Here is a 26,892-nt window from a genome sequence, read left to right on the forward strand (position 1 = left end):
AAAGGTTTGGGTATTGGGTCTGACAGGTGAAAGTCTTTGGGGACACGGCTAGCAAGACAGTGAGGTAGGGGAGGCTAATGTGTCAGACCTTGTGAGTGTTTGCTCAAATTTGGCAATGGAAGATGTTGATGTTGGAGTGGATTCAGTTCAGAGTTGGTGTCAGCAGGCTTGGGTGGGACAATCTTGTCAGGGGACGGGAGGTGTCAAGGACTGGTGTCAAAGTTGTAGTTTAGAGGGTCAGAGGTGAGTTGAGGGTAGTGGAAGAGGATGTTTGCAGTCAGTACGATAGGTTTTTATCCTTTATCCTTTGTTGGGAAACTATTAAGCTTAAGTGATTAAATGACTTAGAATCCTCCAAATTCTCAGAATTTAGTGGATTATTTTTGAGGGTTCTAGATGCAGGGAAATTATACTTGGAAAATTTAATTTCCCAGGTAATATTCATGAATCTTCTGTATTGCAGATTACACATGGTCCTGATATGCAAAGGTCATTCAAGATGCAACTGAATGATTATTCTTTTGAAAATAATATGCAGGGACATGGTGAAAAAGCAGAAGATTGACACTAGCTAATGATCCTTATTTAACAAGCCATCGCAAGCATGGCCTCCTTCTGTGACATAACACTTCTGTGATTCGGTGATGCAACTCCAGTCTATGCTACTCAAAGGACTCTTGGTCATTGCAATAGTTGTGACTTTGTTTTCTGACACTAGTGATATAATAGTAGCAAACCATCTTTAGTGAACCAAATGATCCTTGTTACATTCATTCACTATAAATTCTTTCTTAGAGATTCAGTGGAGTAATTCTCCAATTATAAACCATAAAATTGTAATTATAGCCTTTACATGCATTTTGAAACTCATATTTTAGAAGTTGGTTTTGGGGATACAATGACTTTCAGTATAATAGATCGTATTCTTTATCAAACCATAACAGCGGCACAGTGGCTCAGTGATTAGTACAGCTACCTGCCAGCACCAGGGTCCGGGGTTCGATTCCTGCTTGTCTGCGTGGGTTTCCTCCCACAATCCAAAGATGTGCAGGTCAGGTGAATTGGCCATGCTAAATTGCCCACAGTGTTAGGTGCATTAATCAGAGGGAAATGGGTCTGGGTGGGTTACTCTTAGGAGGGTCGGTGTGGATTTGTTGGGCAAAAGGACCTGTTTCCACACTGTATGGAATCTAATCTAATTAGCAAATGTGAGCAGTATAATTAACAACTATTTCCCTCTCATATGAAAAATGTTTATATGTAACAGCGAAAGACATTATGCCAACAATTTTGCTTGCCTAATATCTGTGTGATGAATGTCACTGAAGGAGTTAACCTTGTCTCACTGAGTCTTGAGTACATGTACTAGGGAAGTGATTTGCTTTTCAAAAAGTTTTATTTCACATACTACAATGTTGAACCAATGGTGGATTGATTAAAAAAAAAATGGAGTGGAAATCAAGTCAGAAGTGTCAAAACATTTTTAAAAATTAGGAAATATTAGCTGGTACAACTCTAATGTAGAAAAACCATTCACATTAAATTACTGTTCAGTACCAGTACCAGTGGAAATTCATTCTTGTCATAATTGTATAATTTTAATGCACTCTCATAATACAAATTTACCATTCAGTTTGATGAACCATTCCTGGATTCTAAGAATTTGTAATTTTATATCTTCCAATTTCTGACATCCTGATTTTTACTGCCATAACTATTTTAAATGAAATTTGCTGCATCTTCTTTGACTTCCATCAAACACTTTGCAACAATAAAACTACATTAAAAGAGTTCTTTCTGCATTAGGAAAATGCAAAAAAATGTCATCTGAAAAGGTCAGAAATTATCTAAACATATTCAGCTGGCTCTTGACTACCTCCCTATCCTCCAAAAAGTTAAACAGGATGGGGTGTAGCACAACTATGAAAATTCAATGACAGGAAAGCTATCTAAACGTTTTAGAAATAATTAACTTCCTCTGCATTTGAAACAAACTGTTAATTGTTAGATATCCCTGACTATTGTTTAGCATTTCTTGATTGATAACAATGGCTAAGTTGAATGCAATTATATCTAAATCTGAAGCTCATAAAACTTTATGTCAAATATGCCTTTTGAAGGAATTGTACATTATTATTATTATCAGTAATGTTAACTTTAATCATTACAGTATGTGTATGCATTTATAAAGTGTTATGTATTTATTCACAAATACAAGCAAGAAGGTGGTGTGGAGGTAATGCCACTAACCTAGAAATCCAGTGAGCCAGCCTAATATTCTGGGACCCGGGATTGAATCCCAACATAACAGAATCTGAAAGTAAAAAGCTGGCCTAATGGGGACAATTAAATCACAGCTGATTGTCACAAAAACCCATTTGGTTCACTGATGTCCATTTGCTGTCCTTACCTTTTCTGACCTACTTGGGACTACAGAACCACAGCAATACAATTGACTCTTAGCAGCCGTTTGAAATTGACTAGCAAACCCACTCAGTTGTATCAAACTGCTACAAAGTTTAAAAATGTAATGGACCACATGGTATTAATCTAGATACCTGAAATGACAATGGCAAACTCAGCCTTTCCAATCCTGCAGAGTCCTCCTCATCAACATTGGAAGTTTGTGCCAAACTTTAGACAGCTGTGCCACAGACTAGTCAAATCATAACCTAACATGCACACTGGACTCAATGAATCATACTTTACAATGTTCCAGGCACCACCAACTCTATGTACTTCATGTCCCACCATCGACAGATCCACCAAAGGATGGGTGTACAGATGGGTGAGAGGTGTAAAAATTGAAGGCTTGAGCATTAGGTGAAACACTGGGTGAGGAAACATCCTCCTGACTATAATTTTCACCTTGCCTCCCACAACAATCACATTTGGCCGATGAGTAAATACCACCAATTGGAAGAAGCACTGAAGGTTGCAGGCGTACATAATGTACTCTAAAAGGGGGACATCAATATCTGTTACCAGTAGTAGCATTATTAAATGAGCCATCGTAGTCCTGAAGGACATCGTTGGTAGTCAGACTATGCAACAAATGTGAGGGAACAAACAAGATGGTGAATCTCACTTAATCTCAAACTCAACATTTTACCTATCACAGATGGACCTAGACATGTGATATTCATTAGAAGTGACCATCATAAGATTATTTTAGAGATGAAGCCCTATTTTCAATGTGGAGGTAAATGGGATCATTTTCAAACGAATCTAGCAAATCAAGACTGGGTACCCCAGGGCGCTGTAGGTTATCAGCAGCTGCAGAACTGTATTCAACCACAAACTGTAACCTTTAGCTCAACATATCCTCAACTCCACCATTACCGTACAGCTGGGGTACCAATTGTGGTTCAAAGAAGAGTGCAAGCACACATGTCAAGAACATCATCAGGTACTCCTAAAAATGAGGTGTCAACTTGGTCAAGCTAAAACACATGACTATTTACATGCCATACATGCAAATGCAGAATGTGATAGACAAAGGGCCACAGCCAACAAATCAAATTTAAGCTCTGCAGTCTTGCCAAATCCAGTCATGAAAGGTGGTGAACAATTCAACAACAAACAAGTGGAGGTAGCTTCCTAAGTATTCATACCTCAAATGATGGGAGAACCTAATACATCAGTTTTAAAGGCAAGGCTGGAACATTTGCAACTATATCCAGCTCGTTGTATTGAATGGATGATCCATCTTTCCCTTCTCCTGAAGTTCACACCATCACAAATGCCAGTCTTTAACCAATTAATCTCACTCCTTTAATATCAAGCTCCACATAATATCAAGAAATAGTATAAGGAACTGAATAATGAATAGAGGAACTCTCTCCATCACTGCTTGACATTGTACGGCAGTAGCATCTTTGAATCCCACACTTTTGACATCCTGAGAGTTACCAATGGCCAGAAACGGAACTGGACTAGCCATGTAAATTGTATGGTCACATAAGATGGGAGGCTAAGAATTTTGTAGCAAGTAGTTCACCTCCTGACTCCTCAAAGCACATCCACCAATTAAAAAGCACAAGTCAGGAGAGTGATGCAATGTTCCCTATTTGCCTGAATGATTGCAGCTCCAACAGCGCTCAAGAAGCTTGACACCATCCAAGTCAAAGTAATCCTTTTGATTTGTACCATGTGCTCATATATTCACTCTCAACTCCACTAATGTGCACAGTCGCTCCAGTGTGTATGATGATACACTACAGAAATTCACCAAGGCTTATTCTCAGCACCTTCTAAATTAATGACCATCACCCTCTCGGACAAAGGCAGCAAATAGATGGAATCCCCTTAAGCTGCACAACATCTGGATTTGGAAATATGTTGCTTTCCCTCAATGTCGCTGGGTCAAATTTCTGGAACTTCCTACCTAATAGCATTATCAGTGTAACCACACCATATGGATTGCAAGATTTGATTTGAATTATTATTGTCACATGTACCTAGGTACAGTGAAAAGTTTTGTTAAACATGCAGTACAGGCAGATCATATCATACAAATTGCCTTAGAGTCATAGAGCAGAGCAAGGAATACAATGTTACGACTGCAGAGAAGGTGGACAAGAAATGATATCAACATTAAATTTAAAATTTGAGAGGTCCATTCAGAAGCCTAATAACAGCAGAAAAGAAGCTGTTCTTGAGTGTATTGATACATAAACTAAAGATTTTATATAATCTGTCCAATGGAAGAGATTATAACCGGGTTGGGATAGCTCTTTGATTATGTTGGCTGCTTTCTTTAGACAGCAAGAAACATAGATAGAGTCTATGGATGGAAGGTTGGATTGCGTGATGGACTGGGTTGTGAACACAACTCTCTGTAGTTTCTTACAGTCCTGAGCAGACCAAATGCCATACCAAGCCACAATGCATCTGGATAGGATGCTTTCTATGATGCGTCTATAGGAATTCATAAAAGTCATTATGGACATGCCAAATTGCCTTAGTCTCCTAAGGAATTAGAGATGTTGTACTTTCTTGACCATAGCAACATGGATGGGCCAAGTCAGATTGTTGGTGATTATTACTCCTAGAAACTTGATGCTCTCGAGAATCTCCACCTCAGCACCACTGATATAGAGGGGCTTCCTGAAGTTGATGACCAGCTTTTTTGTTTTGATGATATTGAGGGAGAGATTGTTATCTTTACACTACACCACCAAGCCCTCAATCTTTTTTCTGTATTCTGTCTCGTCATTGTTTGAGATTCAGCCTACAATGGTGATGTCGTCAGCAAACTTGTAGATGGAGTTGGGATGAAATTTGGACAGTCAGTCATGAGTGTATAGGAAGTATACTGAGGAGCTGAATACACAGCTTTGCAAGGCACTGACGTTGAGGATTATTGTTGAAGAGGTGTTGTTGCCTATTCTCACTGATTGCAGTGTTTTGATCAGGAAGTTGAGGATTCAGTTAGAGAAGCTGAAGCAGAGACCCAGGTTTCAGAATTTGGAACTTAGTTTTGTGGGATTATCCTGCTGAAGGCAGAGCTGTAGCCGATATGTAGGAGCTGAAGGAAAGTATCCTTGTTATCCAGATGTTCCAGTGTAGTGCCAGGTAGATGGAGTCTGCTGTGGACCTGTTGTGATAGAAGACTTCAAGAAGGCACCACCATATTCTCAAGTTTGGGCAGTAAGCATTATCCCAGTCAGCAAATCTCATAACTGATGAACAACATAAATACTACAAAGATTATGGGCCCTGACCTGGCAATAGTACTGAAAATTTAGTGCTTCAGAACTAGATACAACCCTAGCCAAGCTGTCCCACTGCAGCTACAACTGTGACATCTACCCAACAAGGAAAATTGTCCAGGTATTTGCTGTCCACAACAAAAGACAAATCCAACATGGCAAATTACCGGTCTATCAATCTACTCTTAATCATCAGTGAGGGTTTGTTGACAGTGCTATCAATTGACACTTGTTCAGGAGTAACCTTTTCACTATTGCTCACTTAGGTCTCTCACGAAGTGGATAGTTCCTGACCTCATTACAATCTTGGTGCAGACATGGACAAGAGAATTGAACTCCAGAGATGTGGTGACATTAAGGCAGCATTTGAAGGTACTGAAGGAGTTGAGCAAACTACAGTCAATGGAAATCAAGGGGAAATCTCTTCCCTGCTTTGAATTATTCTGACCTAAAGGGAAGAAATCTGTACTTGGAAGTCTTCAGCTGATCTTCGCTCCATCAGAAGGTCAGAAAGTAAGGATGTTTACTGACGATTATGGAATGTTCAGCACTTTTCACCACACCTCAGTTACTGAAGGAGCCCATGGCCATGTGCAGCAAGATACTACAATATGCCAACTTGAGTTGACTAGGGGCAAATAGTATTCAGAGTCACAAGTGTGATGCTGGAAAAGCACAGCAGGTCAGGCGGCATCCAAGAAACAGGAGAGTCAACATTTTGGGCATAAGGAACCTTCCTGATGAAGGGCTTATGCCCGAAACATCGATTCTCCTGGTTCTCAGATGCTGCCTGAGCAGCTGTGCTTTTCCAGCACCACACTCTCGATTCTGATCTGCAGTCCTCACTTTCTCCTAGCAAACAGTATTTACAAGGCGTGTTGCACAGTGAGATTTAAATATGTATTTTAATAACTTTTATTTTAAGCTTGGATTTATGAATTTTGAATTAGAAACATCTGGGTTTTTCTAAGTGCCTGAAGAGTGTAACTTGTTTTTGTAGCCATTGTAATTCCTTTTAAAATATCTTGAGGGAGTACTTTGAGAACTAATTGATTTTTCATTTCTTTAGGAGGGTTTATGACCAAGAAAGGTAAACAATTCTGTGACAAGGTTTTTGGATATTTTTCTCGAGACTTTCGGGATTCAAAAAATTATATTCTTACCTTGAGTTTCAAAATCTTTAAAAGGGTCTTAATGTAAATAGCTTAGTCTATTGTACTTTATTTTCATTTTGTTCACTTAACAATGTTTAGTTTTATTTTTAAAACCAAATCTGTAACATTGTAGAGACACCCCATTAAATTATTTTTAAAATTACCTCACAAGCCAGATTACAGTCTCGTGTCTCTCTTCTTCAGTAAGAACATCAGTTGGGATCACAACACATAACCATTTCCAATACGACGGAATGTAACCATTTTCTCCTTAACATCCAATGGCATTGCCATTGATGAATCTTCCATTATCAACAGCCTTGGGGTTACCTTTGATCTGAAGCTGATTGTGGTTACAATAGAAGGTCAGAGGCTACAAATTCTGTGGTGAGTAACATCCTCTTGTCTCATCAATGCTTCTAGCAACCACCTCTGCCAATCACTGTCTAAAAGGCAGAAGTGAAGAATGTAATGGAATGCGCGTAATTTGCCTGGATGGTTGCAGCTTCAGTGACATGCAAGAAGCTCTAGGGTGAGAGGGGAAAGATATAAAAGAGACTTAAGGGGCAACTTTTTCACGCAGAGGGTGGTACTTGTATGGAATGAGCTCCCAGAGGATGTGGTGGAGGCTGGTACAATTGCAACATTTAAGAGGCATTTGGATGGGTATATGAATAGGAAGGATTCGAGGGACTAGATTGGGTTGGGATATCTGTTCGGCATGGACGGGTTGGACCGAAGAGTCTGTTTCCATGCTGTACATCTCTATGACTCTATGACTCTAAGATAAAGCAGTTTATTTGTTTGGTTTTACATCCATCATCTTCAACATTCACTCCGTTGACCACCAACATGCATTAGTAGCAGTGTGTACCATTTGCAAGATATACTGCAGTAACTCATCAAGCTCCTTCAACAGCAATTTCAAAACTTCAGCCATAACCACCTAGGAGAACAAGGGAAACAGATAAATGAGAACACTATTGTTTGCTGGCTCCTGTCCAAGTCACATACCACATTTCTTGGAACTATAATTATTGCTCCTTAAAATCCTAAAACATCCTTCATGACACTCTGAGACCATAAGAACATAAAAAGAACATAAACATAAGAAATAGGAGCAGGATTAAGCCATCTGGTTTGTCAAGCCCACTCTGCCATTCAATAAGATTGTGGCTGATCTTTTCGTGGATTCTGCTCCAGTTATCTGGTCACTGACCTTAACCCTTTATTTCCTTACTGTTCAAAAATTTATCTTTGCCTTAGTAACATACAATGAGGAAAGGTTGAGGGAGCTCTGGATGTGCGGCACTCCACCACTAACATCCTGGAGACGGAATTCCATGAGGCACTGTTTATTGTGACTGGCAACTTCAATCAAACCAATCTAAGGAAGGTGTAGCCCATGTATCACCACAACATTATCTGCTCCACCAGAGGCCCAAACATTTTAGACCACAGCTAGGATGCCTACCACTCCATTCCCCGCCCTCATCTCGGAAACTCCGATCACAATGCCATGTTTCTTCTCCCAGCTTACAGGAAAAAGCTCAAGCAGGAGACCCCCTCACGGATACAGGTCCAGTGCTGGTCAGAGGAGGCAGAGGATCAACTCCGGTGCTGTCTGGAATCGGTTGATTGGGCCATGTTTAAACAGTCCACAGATACTTGGATGAGTACGCTGCCACCGTCACAGACTTTATCAGCAAGTGTGTGGAAGACTGCATACCGAGGAAGTCAATCCACATGTTCCCCAACAGGAAAGCCTGGATGAATCAAGATATACAGAACCTGCTAAAAACCATGCATGAGACTTTCAGATCAGGAGACCCACTCAAATATAAGGAATCTAAGTATGACCTTCACAGAGCCATTAAGACAGCCAAGATTCAATACCGATCCAAACTAGAGACCCAGACAAATACTTATTCTGAGGCTATGGCCCCAAGTTATAGTTTTATCTGCCAGTAGAAACAACCTCCCTGCTTCTATATTATCTATTTCCTTCCTAATTTTATGTGTTTCTCTGAGATGCCCCCTCATTTTTCTAAATTCTAATGAGTATAGTCCCAATCTACTCAATTTCTCATCAAAAACCAACCCTCTCAACTCCTGAATTAACCCCATGAATGTCCTCTGTATCTCCTTCAGTATCAAGTAAAGAGATCAACTAAAAACAGTACTCCAGGTGTAGCCTCACCAGTATCCTGTACAGCTGCAGCAAACTCTGACCCTCTAGCAATGAAGGACAATATTCCATATGCCTTCTTAATTACCTGCTGCATCTGCAAACAAATGTTTTTTGATTCACGCACAAGGGCACCCAGGTCCCTCAGCACAGAAATATGTTGCAATAATAGCCCATTTTGCTGTTATTCCTTACATTTACCGACAGTGTACTCTATCTGCCAGACCCTTGCCCATTCATTTAACCTATCTATTTCCCTCTGCAGTCTTTCAATGTCCTTGGCATACTTTTCTCTACCACTTATCTTAGTGTCATCTGATGGTCTTCCTACACCCCAAGTAATGCAGTACTCAAGGGGACAGTACACTGTCCTTGTAATTTGGCACCATTATGGCAATTTGGGATGGGCAATAAATTTAGCGCAGCAGAATGCCATACACATTCCATGAATGAATGGTTTTAAAATGTAATTATATAAATTTTCTGCCCTCTCCTGTGTCCTCAGAGTGAGGAATGACATCTAATTAGATAGGATAGTTGTGTACCAGCATCTTTCTTCCTTCCCTCAAGCACCATAATTAAATCAATGATACCTTTTTCACAGAGCAGAAAGAGCTATCACAAGAGGTCATAATTTTTAGGTGATTGCAGGAAGGTTTATGGGAGATGTCAGAGGTCGATTCTTTACACAGTGTGTTGTGTGCGTGTGGGATGCACTGCCACTGGCGGTGGTAGAGTCAGATACATTAGGGAGATTTAAGTGATTTTTGGCTAGGCACATGGATGATAGTAAAATGAAGGGTATGTAGGTTTGTTTGATCTGCGAGTAGGATAAAAGAGCGGCACAACATTGAGGGACGAAGGGCCCATACTGTGCTGTACTGTTCTATATTCAATGTACTAAGGATCTCCAAGGTTGACTTCCAACATCACCACCAATTGACGACTACTTAAGTATATCATCTCACTACCACATGTATTAACCCGCATGCAGTTGCATCTATTCACAGGTATTATAATGACAGGTAAAACTATGCAGCCAGTTTGTCATTTCCTTGTGCTTGTTGGGTGGAGGTTCCCTTAATGAAAGACATGCAGTATTTCTTCTTGTGCGTGAATCAAAAAACATTTGTTTGCAGATGCAGCAGGTAATTAAGAAGGCATATGGGATATTGTCCTTCATTGCTAGAAGGTTGGAGTTTAAAAACAGGGAGGTTTTGGGAAAAGGGGAGGGATCCAACCGAGCGTTGTTTTGTTGCCCTTACTGCTGACCACCCACACCACCTCTCCCTCTTGCCCTCATTTGACAAACCGTCATGACCTTATTTACTTGTGGTTTGAGTTTCTCCTCCATCTTGTTTCCTTTGGGTTATTGCGGTTCCAGCAGCAGCTACTCTCCAGCCAGCAGACAAGACCCCGATGCTTGAAAAAGGATTCTGCTCATTGTGTTTAATGTCTGTTATTTTTGTTGTATTTCTTTAATTCTCTTCCCACAAATAGGGCATTCTTTCTAAGAATTCTGCCAGAAGTAGTGCATCAAGATTTCACTGAGTGCAGCCCATGTAAATTAAAATAGGCAGAGGATACTGGAAAAAGGTAATTTAGGAATCACAACCTAAGCATGAGGTACGTACACATACTGACTAGCCACGTCAAGTGAAGTATATATAATAATTAGATTAGATTCTGAAAAGTGTGGAAACAGACCCTTTGGCCCAACCAGTCCACACCAACTCTCCAAAGAGTAACCCATCCAGACACATTTCCCTCTGACTAATGCACCTAAAACTATGGGCAATTTAGCATGGCCAATTCACCTGATCTGCAGGTCATTGGACTATGGAGGAAACGAAAGCACCCAGAGGAAACCCATGCAGACACGGGAAGAACATGCAAACTCCACACAGACAGTTGCCTGAGGCTGGAATCAAACCTGGGACTCTGGTGCTGTGAGGCAGCAGTGCTAACCACTGAGCCACCGTGCTACCTATTACTTTGTACAGTTGTGGTTGATCATTTTAATGGTGTGTTTGTTGGTTAGTTATTTGGTGGGCCATATTTGGTACACACTGAGGCAGCATATGGAGGACGGAGGTATATGCAGCTGCCAACAGATAGTGAAGACAACAGTGGTTTAGTGAGGAGGTACTTTGGTGGAAAATAAAAAAAAGTGAGGGAGCATTACAAAGTTATCCTGTCTGAAGTGGATGTTTCTGTGAGAGATAGGGTAGACATCTTTGGGAGGGAAGGTTGGAATGAAGATGACAATGACAAGGGTTGAAAGGTGCCCTGGGAGGAGTAGAGGTGATGAAGGAATTGGTTAAATTTGCAAAATGGTAGGCTCAAATGTTTGATAGAATCATGAATTTGAAAGATTATCCTTTTAGGAAAAAGAATTTCATAGTTAGTGTCATGATGAAGCACACTGGGAAGGGTATCCTTGTAATCATATCACAGTGAAGCATTCTTGGAAGAAGCAGAGACTCACTTGAGTAAGGGAAGGGCAGCACCAACAGTGAAAGTGATGTCACAAAGAAGCTGTGGTCTGATTGTCTGGTGAGGGATCTATATTAGCAACAAGCCTTAAAATAATAGTAGTTTTGGAAAGGACAATAATAATTTAGGGACTAATCAAGAATACAGTTGGTTCTGCTATAACACAGCAGTTCTGTTCTCATGCAATCCTGTGTTGTAAGAAAATGTTTAATAGCAGCACTATTTAAACTAATGGGGCTGGAATTGTGTTATAACCAATACATGCTTTAAAAGTTCACGCTTTTGAAAGTGTCCCCAGTTCGTCAATCGAGTTATAGTGAATTTGCATTAATGAAATGTGTATTACAGCAGAAAGATCTGTAATATTTTAAAACAAAAATAAAACCAATCAATTATATTAGAATGGTATAAGCAATATATTCTTCTTGCATGATGTGAAAACTAATGGATCCATTGTGACTTGGAGGTGCCAGTGTTGGACTGGGATGGACAAAGTTAAACATCACACAACATCAGGCTTTATTTGGAAGCACTAGCTTTCGGAGCACTGTTCATTCATCAGGTGGTTGTGGAGTATAAGATCTTGCTCACAGAATTTATAGCCAAAAGAGTCCAGTGTCATGGAAATATGATGCAGTAAACAATGTTTGATGAAAACTTCCATCTTTCATAATGGAATATACTGGTTTCTGTTCTTTAATATGTAACTCCCAGAACTTCTTTTAAATCATATTCTCAAGGTATCTCAGCTTTTTAAACAATAGGTGTGAAGTCTGTCTGTGTCCCAATGCTCTCTCAGACTGACAAAGACTCTGTATGGTTTTATAGAGTTTTACACAGATTCATGCAGTTTTTGAGCAAAATAAAATGTAGTTCTGCAAAAACAAATTCACCTCCACAACCACTGATAAAGAAGTGGTGCTCCGAAAGCTAGTGCTTCCAAATAAACCTGTTGGATCCATTGTGAGCCACAGAGACAACATTTGTACTAAGTAACTGCAGCTCAAGGAACTTCAGCTCAGAGTTGATGGGCTGGAATCAGAGCTTCACATATTATAGGGAAAGTGCCTGAAACAGTTGCATTTAAATTTGGCCACTGGTCAGGGACAGGGGGCTGTGACAACAAGTGAGGCAGGTAGAGGGATCTTGAATGTAACAGTGGAGAAACTTCAACTCTTGACCTTGTCCAACAAGTGTTTGGTACTTGCTCTGTCTGGATAAAAGAAAACCCTGCAGACAGCATGGTCAAACTGACCACTGCTCCATGATCCAGGAAGGTGGCTATTTTTCAGACAGTCTTCATATGCTGATAGCTTAGCAGTTCTCCTCCCAACTGCGAAATTTTCCCTGGTCTTATACCCCCAAAGCATCGGACTGTGTCATTGGCTTTTAAGATTGTCAATATATTACATTCAGCTGGTGTGGAGTTTGGTATTTTTCGGGGTATAACTTAAATTGATTGGCCTAATAGGAATTTGAATTGTTGTTTCCAGGCAACTAGCTACCCTAGCTACACTAGTAGCTGGAGCACATGATACATTGTATCTTGTTGAGAATACTTGGTGCTGTCATTACTCGCTTTTAACTCTCTTACACCCGCATCTTCACAACACCTCCCCCCTTAAATACAAATCTCATCTAAACTCTAACAGTTAAATCCATGATAATGCATCTGCAATTACATTCTTACGACCCATAACATGTACGATTTTTAATTTGAAAGTCTGTAACATAAGACTGCAATGAAATAATTCCATGTTCTTGTCTTTAAAGCATTCTAAGAACGTAAGGGTATTGTGATCCGTGTACACAATCATCGCTGGCACATTGTTCATGACATAAACATTAAAGTGTTGTAAGGACAGTACCAAACTCAATAGTTCCTTTTCAATTGTGGAGTATTTCCTCAAGTGGATGTTGATTTTCTTTGAAAATTAACCAACTGGCAGTTCGATCCCATCCTCATCTTCCTGTCGGAGTATAACTCCAACTGCTATGTCATTAGCATTGATGGCGACTTTAAAAGGTTTTGAGAACTTTGGTGTAGCTAAGGCTAGTTTGGTGGTTAATATGGTTTTCAAATGATCGAATGCCTCTTGGCATTGTTCTGTCGACCAAAACTTTGTGTTCTTCTTCAGCAAATAGGTTAATGGTGCCAATACACTGCTGAGGTTTGGAACAAACTTCCGATAGAATCCACGGAGTCCTAAGAATTGAAGCATCTCTTTCTTCGAGGTTAGTGGAGGAAATTCCTCGATGGCCTTCGTCTTTGCATTCCGTGGGGTCAATCTTCCATGAGCAAAGTTATGTCTCAAGAACGTCACCTCTGCTTTTGCGAATTCAGTTTTATTTAAGTTTATCACCAGTTTTGCTTCTCGTAGTCGTTCAAAGAACTCTGCCAACTGTACTGTGTGATCTTTCCAGGACTTACTGAAGATCACGACATCATCCAAATAGACTGCACAGTTTGTTCACCCAGCTACAACTCTCTTCATGAGTCTTTGAAATGTGGCGGGTGCATTCTTCATTCCAAAGGACATGACTTCAAACTGATATAGCACATTTGGGGTTACAAATGCAGAAGTTTCTTTGGCTGTCTCTGATAAAGGCACCTGCTCGTAACCCTGCATTAAGTCCAACTTTGTGATGTAACTGGCTTATCCGACTTTCTCAATACAGTCCTTCAATCTAGGAATTGGTATGAGTTTGATTTTGTACGGCGTTGACCTTCCAATTATCCATGCAGAATCGTTGAGTCCCATCTGGTTTGGGAACTAAGATGATCGGTGAACTCCATCAGCTCTGGCTTGATTCAGTGATGTCCTTGTTGAGCATGACCTCCATCTAGTCCTGTCTAGCTTTTAAAGGATTAAGCCATTAAGGGTGTTGTTTTATTGGAGCAGTATTCCCTATGTCCACTTCATGTAGACTAATATTAGTCCTCTCCATTTGATTCTTACGTATGTCCTTGTACTGCAGTAACAAATATTTCAACTGTGTTCTATGCTCCTGAGACAGATAGCTTAATAACCTATCTCACTCCTCAAGGACTTCTTCATTTTTTAATCTATTTTGAGGCACATCAAATTCCACATCAGTTAGATTTGATTCCTCACTCTGCAGATAAGTAACTAACACCTGTTTCTCCAGTTCTTTCTCTCTAGTATAATATGGTTGCAACATGTTCACAAGACATAAACGATACCTTTTTTTAATCTGGCATCCTTATTGGATAGTTTACCTGACTCAACATTTTCTCAATTTGATAGGGACCACTAAACCTAGCTTTGAAGGGATCTCCTATCACTAGTGACAGCACTAACACATCATCCCCTCAGGAAAACATCTGAGTCTCAGAGCTTTTATCTGCCACCTGCTTCATTCTACACTGTGCCCTCCTTAGGTGCTGTTTAGCTAATTCACCTACTCTATTTAATCTCTCCCTCACCTCTGATACATAATCTAAGTGTGAGATCTCCGACTTCGGTCCTGTCAATTTTTCTTTAGTTAATTTCAAAGGGCCTCTCATTTCATGACTGAATATTAAATCAAAGGGAGTGAACTGAGTAGATGCATCTCTAATGGCAGACAATATGGATGGGATACCTTTATCTCAATCATTTGGGTAATCCTGACAATATGCTCTCAACATGGTCTTCAAGGTATGGTGCCACCTTTCTAAAGCTCCCTGGGATCCAGGATAATATGCACTGGATTTAAGGTGCTGTATACCTAAGCTATCAATAATTTCCTTAAATAGCCTAGCAGTGAAGTCTGACACTTGGTCTGACTGAATCTTTCTGGGTAGCCCATACCGTGTGAAGAAAGTTACTAACTCCTCTTCCATGCTTTTTGCCTTGATACTCCATAGTGGAATGGACTCCAGAAATCTGGCAGACATATCCATTATGGTTAACAAGCACCGATTACCACTTTTAGTTCTCAGGAGGGAACCTACACAATCAAATACGGGAAGTGGCAATAAAGGTGCTGATTTTATTATCGCCTGTGGCTTACCTACTAGTTGACATGTATGACATGTTTGACAAAGGTTAACCACATCTTTGTGCATTCCAGGCCAATAAAAATGCTTTTGTACCTTAGCCTGAGTCTTTCGTGCCCCTAGGTGACCTCCGATAGGTAATTCATGTGCTACCCGGAACATCTCCTATCTGTATGTTACCGGCAACACAATCTCATGCACTTCGGCCCATTTCTGCTCTGCATTAACTTGCCGTGGTCTCCATTTCCACATTAGGATTCTATCTTTCAGATCATAACCCTCCGGAATATTGTCTGTCTCTTTTCAGAATATGCATCCACATATGTATCTTCTATTATCTTGTCTTGCTGTTGCAAGTCTCTTAGTCTTTCAGGAGTAAACACTTCTGTCTGTTCAGGTTTTTACTGCACTATTACATCAACAGGGTATCCGCTAACTGAACCTTAACTCCTTCATCTTTCTCTTTACTTTTCGCTTCGTGTTGTGACTTATGATAGTGGGATCTGGTTACCACACAGTTTGGGAAAATACTGGGATATTTCTGTTTTAACTCCTCAGTTTCTTGGTCTTCCTGGGGCTTCTCCACAACAAGGGGTGTCACTCCCACCTTGGATCCTGCCAAATCATTCCCAAGAACAAACTGAATTCCTGGAACTGACACTCTGTCAATCACTCACATTGTAACTTCCCCAGTCTTGAGTTGTTACTCCAACCTGATCTTACATAGGGGAACACGAAATTTCTGTCCATCTATCCCACAAATTACCACACTCTCGGGTAACAGATCAGAAAGAGTACATATTCGCTCATCTCTTACTATCAGTGACTGGTTAGATCCTGTATCTCTCAAAATTGTAACTTCTTGTCCTTCTTCCCCTGTTCTTTCTGACTAAACTTTACTCACAAAGATAAATTCTTTCTCGAGATCAGATAACTCCATACCCAGTCCCTGCTTAGGCTGTGTACTCTCCAGCAGTTCTTCGGCTCTTCTTGGGGTCTCCTTTACTACCTTCACTAATGCCATGGCTTAGTTTCTTTTACCACATCTTTTCTCACATTGCCTTTCTTTAGCAACCAGCACTGTGACTTTACATGTCCCAGCTTCTGACAGTGAAAACACCTTTTCCCGGTGCCCTTCTGAAACCACCGGCACTGTAATTTTCTGTGTCCCACTCCCATTACAGTGAAAACACCTGAGGTCTTTCATCTCCTGTATGCCCTCTTCGGCTTCTTTAACCTGTGGTAAAATCTTAGCAGTGCGCTCGACTCTTGGTTTCCTAGTGTAGAATATCCCTTTTTCACAACTTCTATCCCTTACAGGACGAAATTCTGGCCGGAAGTTTGTCTTATGCACCAACATGTATTTATCTGCTAATTCTGCTGCCCTTCTCACTTCCTGCTCCTCCGCATGAATTCTTACCATCTTTGGAAGTGATGTTTTTAGACACGTCCAGCAGAATAATCTCTCTTAGATCCTCAAAGGTCTTACCAATTTTCAAAGCACGCATCCATCGATCGAAAAGACGACTTTAATTTTTTCGAACTCAACATAAGTCTGACCTAGTTCCTTCTTTGTGTTTCTGAACCGCTGTCTATATGCTTCTGGCATCAATTCATAAGCTCTTAAAATTGCCTGTTTAACCCCTACATAATCTCTTGACCCCTCATCTAACACTGCAGCAAATACCTCACTTGCTCTGCTGACCAGTTTAGTCTGAACAAGCAGTCCCCATGAATCCTTGGACCTCTCCATCTGCCTAGCCAATTTTTCAAATGAAATAAAGAAGGCTTCAACATCTTTCTCATCAAAATGTGGCAGAGTTTTGACTTATTTGTATTTATTACTACCTTCTCTTTTATCTTAATCCTGTTGACTTTACTGACTAAGTCACAACTTGTCAATTTCAAATTCTCTCTCTTTTTGGTCTATTAATAACTTTCTCTCTCTTTTTCCTCTCTCTTTCTCTTCTCTCTCTCTCTCTGTCTCTTTGCTCAGCCAGGAACCTTTACTCTCTCTCTCTTTTTCCTCTCTCTCTCTATTCTCTTTCTCTCTCCCTTTGTTTATCTTCTAACTCCATTTTCTTCAATTGTAATTTAAGTTTTTCTACCTCTATTGCACTTGTCTGTTTCTCTGACACACCTAAGTGTTTGAGTAACTCCCTTACAATTTCAGCTTTACTTTTGTCCTTAGTTAAAACCAAATCTAACTTATTTGCTAATTCCAAAAGGATGGCCATTTTCTTTCCTTCCAAAACTTTCTTAGCAAATTTGAGAATCAGCTTCAAATCCCAGAACCTCTTTAGCAATTTTAAGAGCCATTTCTCTCACTTTTAATTTAATCAACCAGAAATCACTGAAAGTAAATCAATTGCTTCACCTACATTTTAGTTAAAGTTCTAGGACACTAACCTGCAAGTGTTTAAATCTGCTGGGAATTTTCATACCCCCAAATATATTCAAATCTTTCTTAACCAGTTCAAATCCAGATGATGAGCCCCCAAATTGTTATGACACGGGGTAAACACTTCTGCTTAATTTAAAATAGCAGCACAGAAAAGATTTATCCCATGCAGTCATCTGTGAAAATTTGAGAGGCCAAGCACAATATAAAGTAAAAATTAGCAACTTTATTTCTTCAAGTATAACAGAGAAGAATTAATTAACAACTATCTACAAGTCCTTTCTCTAAGCTATCTTTTACCTTCTCTTAAAGATACATCTTCATAATACAATGAATACAAGTCAATGGAAGGCCTATCGTACATTGTTGTCATTATTGCACTCCTGTACTGCAATGAGACTATGTTTCAGCAATACATAAGAGCTCGAGAGACATTTCACAAGCAATACTTAAGCTGCATTCTCCTGACTGGATGGAAAAGTAAGCAAACAAATGCTAGCATTCTATATTAAGTGAAATGTACAAGCATTTAGGAAGAACCACCTGAAAAGTACACTATGATGGACAGAACATAATCTCCAGGCAGCTGACTAGCCTGTCACTTGTCAGGTCCTGTTTTATCAATTTCCAAATGACCAATGTTCCAGGGATGACAAAGGTATAGTCTTACCACACCACAGGGCTGCTCCCTCATGACAGAGCGAGAGCGAGAGAGATGACTGGCAGTGGTTTAATCAGAGGGCCACCACATCTCAGATGAGGGGAGAGATTGAGCAGGAGAGTCCTTCATGGTAATCTCATACGATGTGGGAATTGAACTCACTGTTATTGTTGCTCTGCATCACAAACCAGTCTTCCAGTCAACTGAACTATTCTGCTCATAAATACATACAACTATAATTATTAAAGGTTAGATTTCACATGAATGTCATATGGATATTTGTTACTTTTGTGAAGTACTTTAAACAAAAACTAGGCAGTTTTCACATCCTGAGTTGCCCTTTAAGACAGTGGTGAGCTGCTTCTTGAACTGCTGCAGTTAATTTAATGTAGGGAGGAACTTCTAGGACTTTTGCAAGTCAGGTCAGTGAGTGACTTGGAGGGGAACTTGTAGGTAGTGGGGTTCCCATGTATCTGCTGCCAGTAGAAGTTATTAGCTTGCAAGAGTCTTAGGAGATTTGGAGAATTTCTGAGATGCCCATTCTAAAGCTGATAGATGGATTTCAAGCAGATCTATTTTACATGGTGGCATTACAACACAATACATGCCTTATCTTTCCTTTAAGGGCATAATACAACTGCGTTGTACCCTTAAAGGAAAGATAAGGCATGTTTCCCACAAAGACTGTGTGGGGTCTCTCCAACCAATAATATTATGTATAGAGGCATCCATACTAGGCAGATTAGAGAGGATAAAGTCACAAATATTTTTCTGTCTTTTGGATTATTCATAAGCCAGTGTAGTAACTATGTCCTTGAGGACTTGGCCAACTTGGTCAACGGTCATGGCAGACGAGGTCAACGAGTCACTTGGCAGAGTATATTCTGTTCTCCTGACACCCTCAGTGTTTCCTTCAAGTGATAATCAATATAGATTTAAATTCTGGTGGATGGCTCTTCTGCCAGCCCCTGCACATGCATTGCGTACATCATTTTTAAAGCATGTGTATCTTCTTAAGATATATGCAAGAATTGTTTGTGGCAATTTGTTATGGTATCTAGTCAATGCTATGATGATGTTCCTGTTCTGGGAACTGTCTTTCAGTTTGCATTAATGCCCTGGATGCATTATATTGGTTGTTCTTACTCCAAATCCTATCTGTTGGACTCACACTGATTGTATTTTTGACATAATAGTGCCTCAGAACAAGACAGTGCTGTGTACCAATATCACTGAATACCTTTTGCAGTGGGCTTGTGTAGAAATTCATAATATCATGTGACATTAGGCAGGAACTTCACTAAAGAATTCATAAATCCAACAAACCATTGCATTGCCTTCAAATCTGTTGGTCTCTGCCTTTCCATTTCAATTGTCAGGATGAGGAAAATGTCATTTTGCTGTCAATACTGTGAGGACCTGTAAAAACATCTTTGTAATTTTTTAGTATCTGTTCAGCAGCCAATTGCTTTGTGCACTGTGAAACACTGCAAATTTTTCCTGGAATACACAGGATTTGGGTTTGTTTAGCTCAGATGCTTAGATTTTACTTACTACTATCTGGATCTGCATATATTCTTTCTTCCTCCATTGCAATAATCTCTCAACTTTACCTTTAATAGTTTCATTTTGGATTACCATCTTGAGCTACTTTACACAGATCTGTAAAGCTCGTGATGTTGCAAGGAGTGCTGGTGTCTAGTTGACACTGTATTCATCTGATGCACTCCTTCTGTGGGCATCAATCTAACAGTAACAAACTATTTACCATCTTGAGACCTAAAAGTGCATACCTATTCTCTGATGTAGAGTGATTTGAATCATTAAACTTCTTTTAGCAGCCATCTTCATCGGCTTGCTTTGCTTCTTTCCATCAAAACACTTGCATTTATACTTCCATGGTCTTGTTTTTGGTGGCTGGAACTAATTCTCAGAATAATACAAAGCCTCATTTGTTCTCCCCTTGTTACATTCCAGCTGATAGTTGACAACCTGTGTACCTCTGCACATATCGATAGCACATTTGCTGAAAGATAAACACCTTTCAAGAAAATTAATGATCGGATATATTATTCCTGGGTTACATTATTCCTATTCTTTTTGATTTGATCATCTTTTGCTTACCCAAATTCGTAAAGATTTAGCTAGATGATTTAGTGGACTAACATTCTGATTAATATTCTTCCTCTCTCCTGAGCTCTGATGTTAAATATGTCCCATAAACAGCAGTAGTAGAATATTAAAAGTGAGTCTTCAAGGCTTTCACTATTTTTGTAGTTTTGCTTTTCTGCTTCTCAACAAGGTGAAGGGTGCAATACATCTTGTGACAGTCTTTATTCCACGCTGCTAATAACATTGCTGTACTTGCTTACTCAGGTTTACTGTTTAACTTTGTGGCTGTGTCATAATTTTGCCAGTGAAAGATATTCCAATTCTGTCCCAGATCACCTTTCATCTCTCCAGGACCAGAGACTGTAAAGTTCAAAGCTATTTTGACTGATCAAATAATTCATTTCAGACTAAAGTTTTTAATTATAAGACCATAAGACCATAAGACATAGGAGCGGAAGTAAGGTCATTCGGCCCATCGAGTCCACTCCGCCATTCAATCATGGCTGATGGGCATTTCAACTCCACTTACCCGCATTCTCCCCGTAGCCCTTAATTCCTTGTGACATCACAAATTATTCGCTGCTGTTTCTTCCAGTAAATATCTCTCCACAGCTCTCAACACCTCTGCAAATTAAGCTGCACCCTTGTGATCCTATGTTTTGTGGGTAGACTGTTTTGTCTTCATGTCACAAAACAGAAAGGCACTAAATCAGGACAAGTTGCAATGTATAAGTCAGTGCTTAAATGCATTTCTCTCAACATCATGCAGCTGCAGGCCAGCAGCAAATGAATTTGACCCTTCTTGCTGGCCTGGAGCCACACAATTCTAATCTGCATACATTTTATATGGACAATGCATAATTTGTCTGATAATACTATTGCAGGCAATGAAGGATCTAATTTAAATGTCACCTCTGTTGCAATACAATTTTCACAGTTTGTGGGGGTGCTTCATTCGATGTCATGTTCACCACAGATGCTTGTCAGAAAGATTTTTAATATTTTAGAGGATCTTGAGTCCCAGATGGTTTGATTCTTTTTATTTCAGAATGGTGTGGGAATCATTTTGGAGTTCTTTTCATCACAGAAATTATGTGGGAACACAAGTGGCTTCTGTGTCCAATTGGCACGACCTGATCGGCAGGTCAACATATTTGGTCTATAGTTGGGTAGGAAGCAGTGTGAAATAAAAAAAAACAACTTTAATGTTGGCATTAAAGGGGTATATGACTCTTAATCTTAACTGCCCTAGAGATGAAATAATGTAATTTGAACTTTAAAACAACATGTTTTTAAAAACAGGAAAAGCTGGGAGGAAGCTAAAAACATAATTGCTTGGAATGCTTTGATTCTTAAAAAAATTCTGCTGATGAAATTACCCACTTAGTATGTGTTAAATGAGAAAATCAGAGATCTAACATACAATAGGAATCAGGAATGGTTGTTGGATGTTCCAGTGTTTAGCTGTTTCAAAAGGAACAGGGAGGGAGGTTAAGAGAGGTTGTGGAGTGGCATTGCTGATCAGGGATAGTATCACAGCTGCAGAAAGAGAGGTCATTGAGGAGGATTTGTCTATTGAGTCAGTGTGGGTGGAAGTCAGAAACAGGAACAGAACAATCATCTTATTGGGGGGGGGGGGGTTCTGTAGAAAACAGAGACAAGGAGGAACGGATTGGGAGGCAGATTTCAGAAGTAATAAAGTTGTTGTCATGGGTGACTTCAACTTCTCAAATATTGATTGGAACCTCCTTAGTGCAAATAGTTTGGATGGAGATTTTGGTCAGGTGTGTCCATGAAGGATTCCTGACACAATAGGCCGATGAGAGGGGAGGTCATATTGGATTGAGTGCTTGTCAATGAACAGGTAAGGTATTAGATCTCTAGGTGGGACACCATTTCAGTGATAGTGATCACAAGCCCCTGACCTTGAATAGAGACATGGAGAGGGATAGGAGCAGACGGTGTGGGAAAAGTATTTAATTGGGGGAGAGGGAATTACGTTATAATGCAGGAACTGTGGAGCATAAATTGGGAACAGATATTGTCAGGGAAATGTACAACAGAAATGTGGAGATTGTTTAGGGAGCACTTATTGTGAGTGCTGGATAGGTTTGTCCCACTGAGGCAAGTAAGGGATGGAAGGGTGAAGGAACATTGGATGACAAGAGATGTGGAACATCTAGTCAAGGGGAAGAAGGAAGATTGCTTAAGGTTGAGGAGGCAAGGATCAGATAGGGCTCTAAAGGGTTACAAGGTTGCCAGGAAGGAACTGAAGAATGAACTTAGAAGAGCAAGAAGAGGGCATGAAAAAGCCTTGACAGGTAGGATTAAGGAAAACCCTAAGGCATTCTACTTATATGTGCAGAACAAGAGGATGGCCAGAGTGAGGGTAAGGTTGATCAGGGATATCAGGGAGGGAACTTGTGCTCGGAATCAGAGGAGGTAGTGAAGGTCCTTAATGAATGCCTTGTTTCAGCATTAACTAATGAGAGGGACCTTGTCTTTTGTGAAAACAGCATGAAACAGGCTGATATGCTCAAACAGGTTGATGTTAAGGAGGAGCATGTGCTGGAAATTTTGAAAAACATGAGGATAGATAAGCCCCCTGGGACAAACGGGCTATACCCAAGGTTACTACAGGAAGTGAGGGAAGGGATTGCTGCACCTTTGATGATAACCTTTGCGTTCTCACTCTCCACTGAAGTAGTACCAGATGATTGGCAAATATTATTCCTTTGTTCAAGAAAGGAACCCTGGGAATTACAGACCAGTCAGTCTTACGTTGGTGGTGCGCAAATTATTGAAGACAATTCTGAGAAACTGGACTTATGATTATTTGGAAAAGCATAGTTTGGTTAGAAATAGTCAGCATGGCTTTGTGAGGGACAAGTCATGCCTCATGGCTTTATTGAATTCTTTGAGAATGTGACAAAACACATTGGTGAAGGTAGAGGAGTGGATGTGGTGCATATGAATTTTAGCAAAGTATTTGATTAGGTTCCCCATGGTAGGCTCATTCAGAAAGGAGGCATGGAATACAGGGACACTTGGCTGTCTGGATACAGACTTGGGTGTCCCATCGAAGGCAGAGTGGGTAGTAGATTAAACGTATTCAGCCTGGAGCTTGGTGACCAGTGGCGTTATGCAGGGATCTCTGGAACCTCTGCTCTTTGTTATTTTCATAAATGACTTGGATGAGGAAGTGGAAGGGTGGGTTAGTAATTTTGCCAATGACATGAAGGTTAGAAGAAGTGTGAATAGTGTGGAGGGCTATTGTGGGTGGTAACAGGACATTGACAGGGTGCAGAGCTGGGCTGAGAGGTGGCAGATGGAGTTCAACCTGAAAAAGTTAGAAGTGATTCATTTTGGAAGGTCGAATTTGAATTCAGATTACCGGGTTAAAGGCAGGACTCTTGGCAGTGTGGAGCAATAGGGAGGTGTTGGGAGGACATGGGTCTATAGATCCCTCAAAGTTGCCACCCAAGTTGATAGAATTGTTTAGAAGGCATATATATGTTGACTTTCATTAGCAGGGAGGTTGAGTTTAAGCGCCACAAGGTTATGCTCAGCTCTATAGAACCCTGGTTAGACCACACTTGGAATACTGTGTTCAGATCTGGTCGCTTCATTATTAGAAGGATGTGGAAGCTTTAGAGGGGGTGTGAGATTTACCAGCTTGCTGACTGGACTGGAGGACGTGTTTTATGAAGGAAAGCTGAGGGAGCTAGGGCTTTTCTCATTGGAGTGAAGAAGGATGAGAGGTGACTTGATAGAGATGTACAAGATAATGAGAGGCATAGATAGAGTGGATAACCAGAGAATCTTTCCCCAAGTGGAAATAGCTATCTCAAGGGGGCATAATTTTAAGGTGATTGGAGGAAGGTTTAGGGGAGATATCAGAGGTTGGTTTACATAGAGAGTGGTGGGTGCATAGAATGCACTGCCAGCAGTTGTAGTAGAGCCAGATAGATTAGGGACATTTAAGCGACTCTTGGAGATAGGGACATGGATGATAGTAAAATGAAAGGTATTTAGATTAGTTTGATCTGTGAGTAGGATAAAAGGTTGGGACAACATCGAGGGCCGAAGTGCTGTACTGTTCCATGTTCAAAGGTCAGGATAACATCGAGGGCCGAAGGGCCTGTACTGTGCTGTACTGTTCCATGTCAAAGATCAGGACACCATCGAGGGCTGAAGAGGCTGTACTGTGCTGTACTGTTCCATGTCAAAGGTCAGGACACCATCGAGGGCCGAAGAGCCTGTACTGTGCTGTATTGTTCCATGTCAAAGGTCAGGACACCATCGAGGGCCGAAGAGGCTGTACTGTGCTGTACTGTTCCATGTCAAAGGTCAGGACAGCATCGAGGGCCGAAGAGCCTGTACTATGCTGTACTGTTCCATGTCAAAGGTCAGGACAACATCGAGGGCCGAAGAGCCTGTACTGTGCTGTACTGTTCCATGTTCTATGTTCTAATTTAGGCTAAAATTACACAGCCATTTTTGATTTGATGCAAATGATCTTAAATGTACAATCTACTCTGTGATCTAATCTTCTTTTTCAGAATGATTAGGCATTGATTAGAGGGATATACAGAGATGGGTACTAGGACCCAGCTATTCGAAACATATATTATTGATTTAGTTACATAATAAAGAATTACAGCATAGAAATAGATCCCTCAGTCCAACTCATCTGTGCTGACCAGATATCCTAAATTCATCTCATTCTATTTTACAACATTCAGACCACATCCCTCTCAAACTTTCCTATTCATGAAGCCAAGCAGATGCCTTTTAAATGTTGTAATGATACCAGCCTCCACCACCTCCTTTGGCAGCTCATTTCATACATATGCTACCTTCTGCATGTGAAGGTTGCCCCTTAGGTCCCTTTTGAATCTTTCCCCATTGGCCTTAAGCCTATGCTCCCTAGTTTTGGAGTCCCCTATCCTGGGGAAAAAAGTCTTGGCTATTCACCTTATCCATGCCCCTCATGATTTTATAAACTTCTGTAAGGTCACCCCTCAACCTGTGATGCTGCAAGGAAAAGAGCCCCAATCTATTTAGCCTCTCCCTCCAGCTCATATCCTCCAACCCTGGCAACATCCTTGTAAATCTTTGCCGAACCCTTTTAAGTTTCATAACATCCTTCCTATAGCAGGGAGACCAGAATTGCACACAGTATTCCAAAAGTGGCCTAACCAATGTGCTGTACAACAAAACATGACCTCCCAACTCTATAATTAATGCACTGACCAATAAAGGCAAGCATATTGAATGGCTTCTTCACTATCCTGTCCACCTGCAACCCCATTTTCAAGGAACTATGAACGTGCACCCAAGTTTCATTGTTCAGCAACATTCCTCAGGACCTTACCATTAAGAGTATAAATCCTGCCATGATTTGCCTCAGCAAAATGCAGCACCTCATATTTATCTAAATTAAACTCCACCTACCACTCTTCAGCCCATTTGCCCATTTGATCACAGCTGAGGTAATTAAATGTAATATCTCAAAATTTGTTCATGACTCAAATCAGGACGGAAGGCTAATCTACGAAGAGGATGCAAGGATGAAAGGCAAGGCTGGTAGACCTAGGGAATGCTAGATCACTGGAGAAATTGAGGTTTCGATTAAGAAAAAGAAGGAGGCATATCTTAGATATAGTCAGCAGAGATCGAGTGAATCCTCAGAAGAGTATAAAGGCAAGAAGAGTTTCCTTAAGAAGGAATTCAGAAGAGCAAATAGGGGACAGGAGACAGTTTTGGCAGATTTGATAAAGGGGAATCCAAAGCGATTTAATAAATACATTAAGGACAAAAGGGTAACTAGGAAGAGAATAGGACCCCTCAAAGATCAGCAAGGCAGCCTATGTGTGGAACTGCAGGTGATGTATTTTGCATCAGTGTTTACTGTTGAGAAGGACATGGAAGATACAGAATGTGGGGAAATAGATGGTGACATCTCGAAAAATGTCCATATTACAGAGGAGGTGGCGCTGGATGTCTTGAAATACATAGAGGTGGATAAATTCCCAGAACCTGACCAGGTGTACCCTATAATTCTGTGGGAAGCTAGGGAAGATTCCTGGGCCCCTGGATGAGATATTTGTATCATCGATAGTCTCAGGTGACGTGCCAGAAGATTGGAGGCTGGCTAATG

This window comes from Chiloscyllium plagiosum, unplaced genomic scaffold (assembly GCF_037043375.1).
Source record: "Chiloscyllium plagiosum isolate Xiang-an unplaced genomic scaffold, Cpla_swu_hap1 HiC_scaffold_1, whole genome shotgun sequence".
NCBI lineage: Eukaryota > Metazoa > Chordata > Chondrichthyes > Orectolobiformes > Hemiscylliidae > Chiloscyllium > Chiloscyllium plagiosum.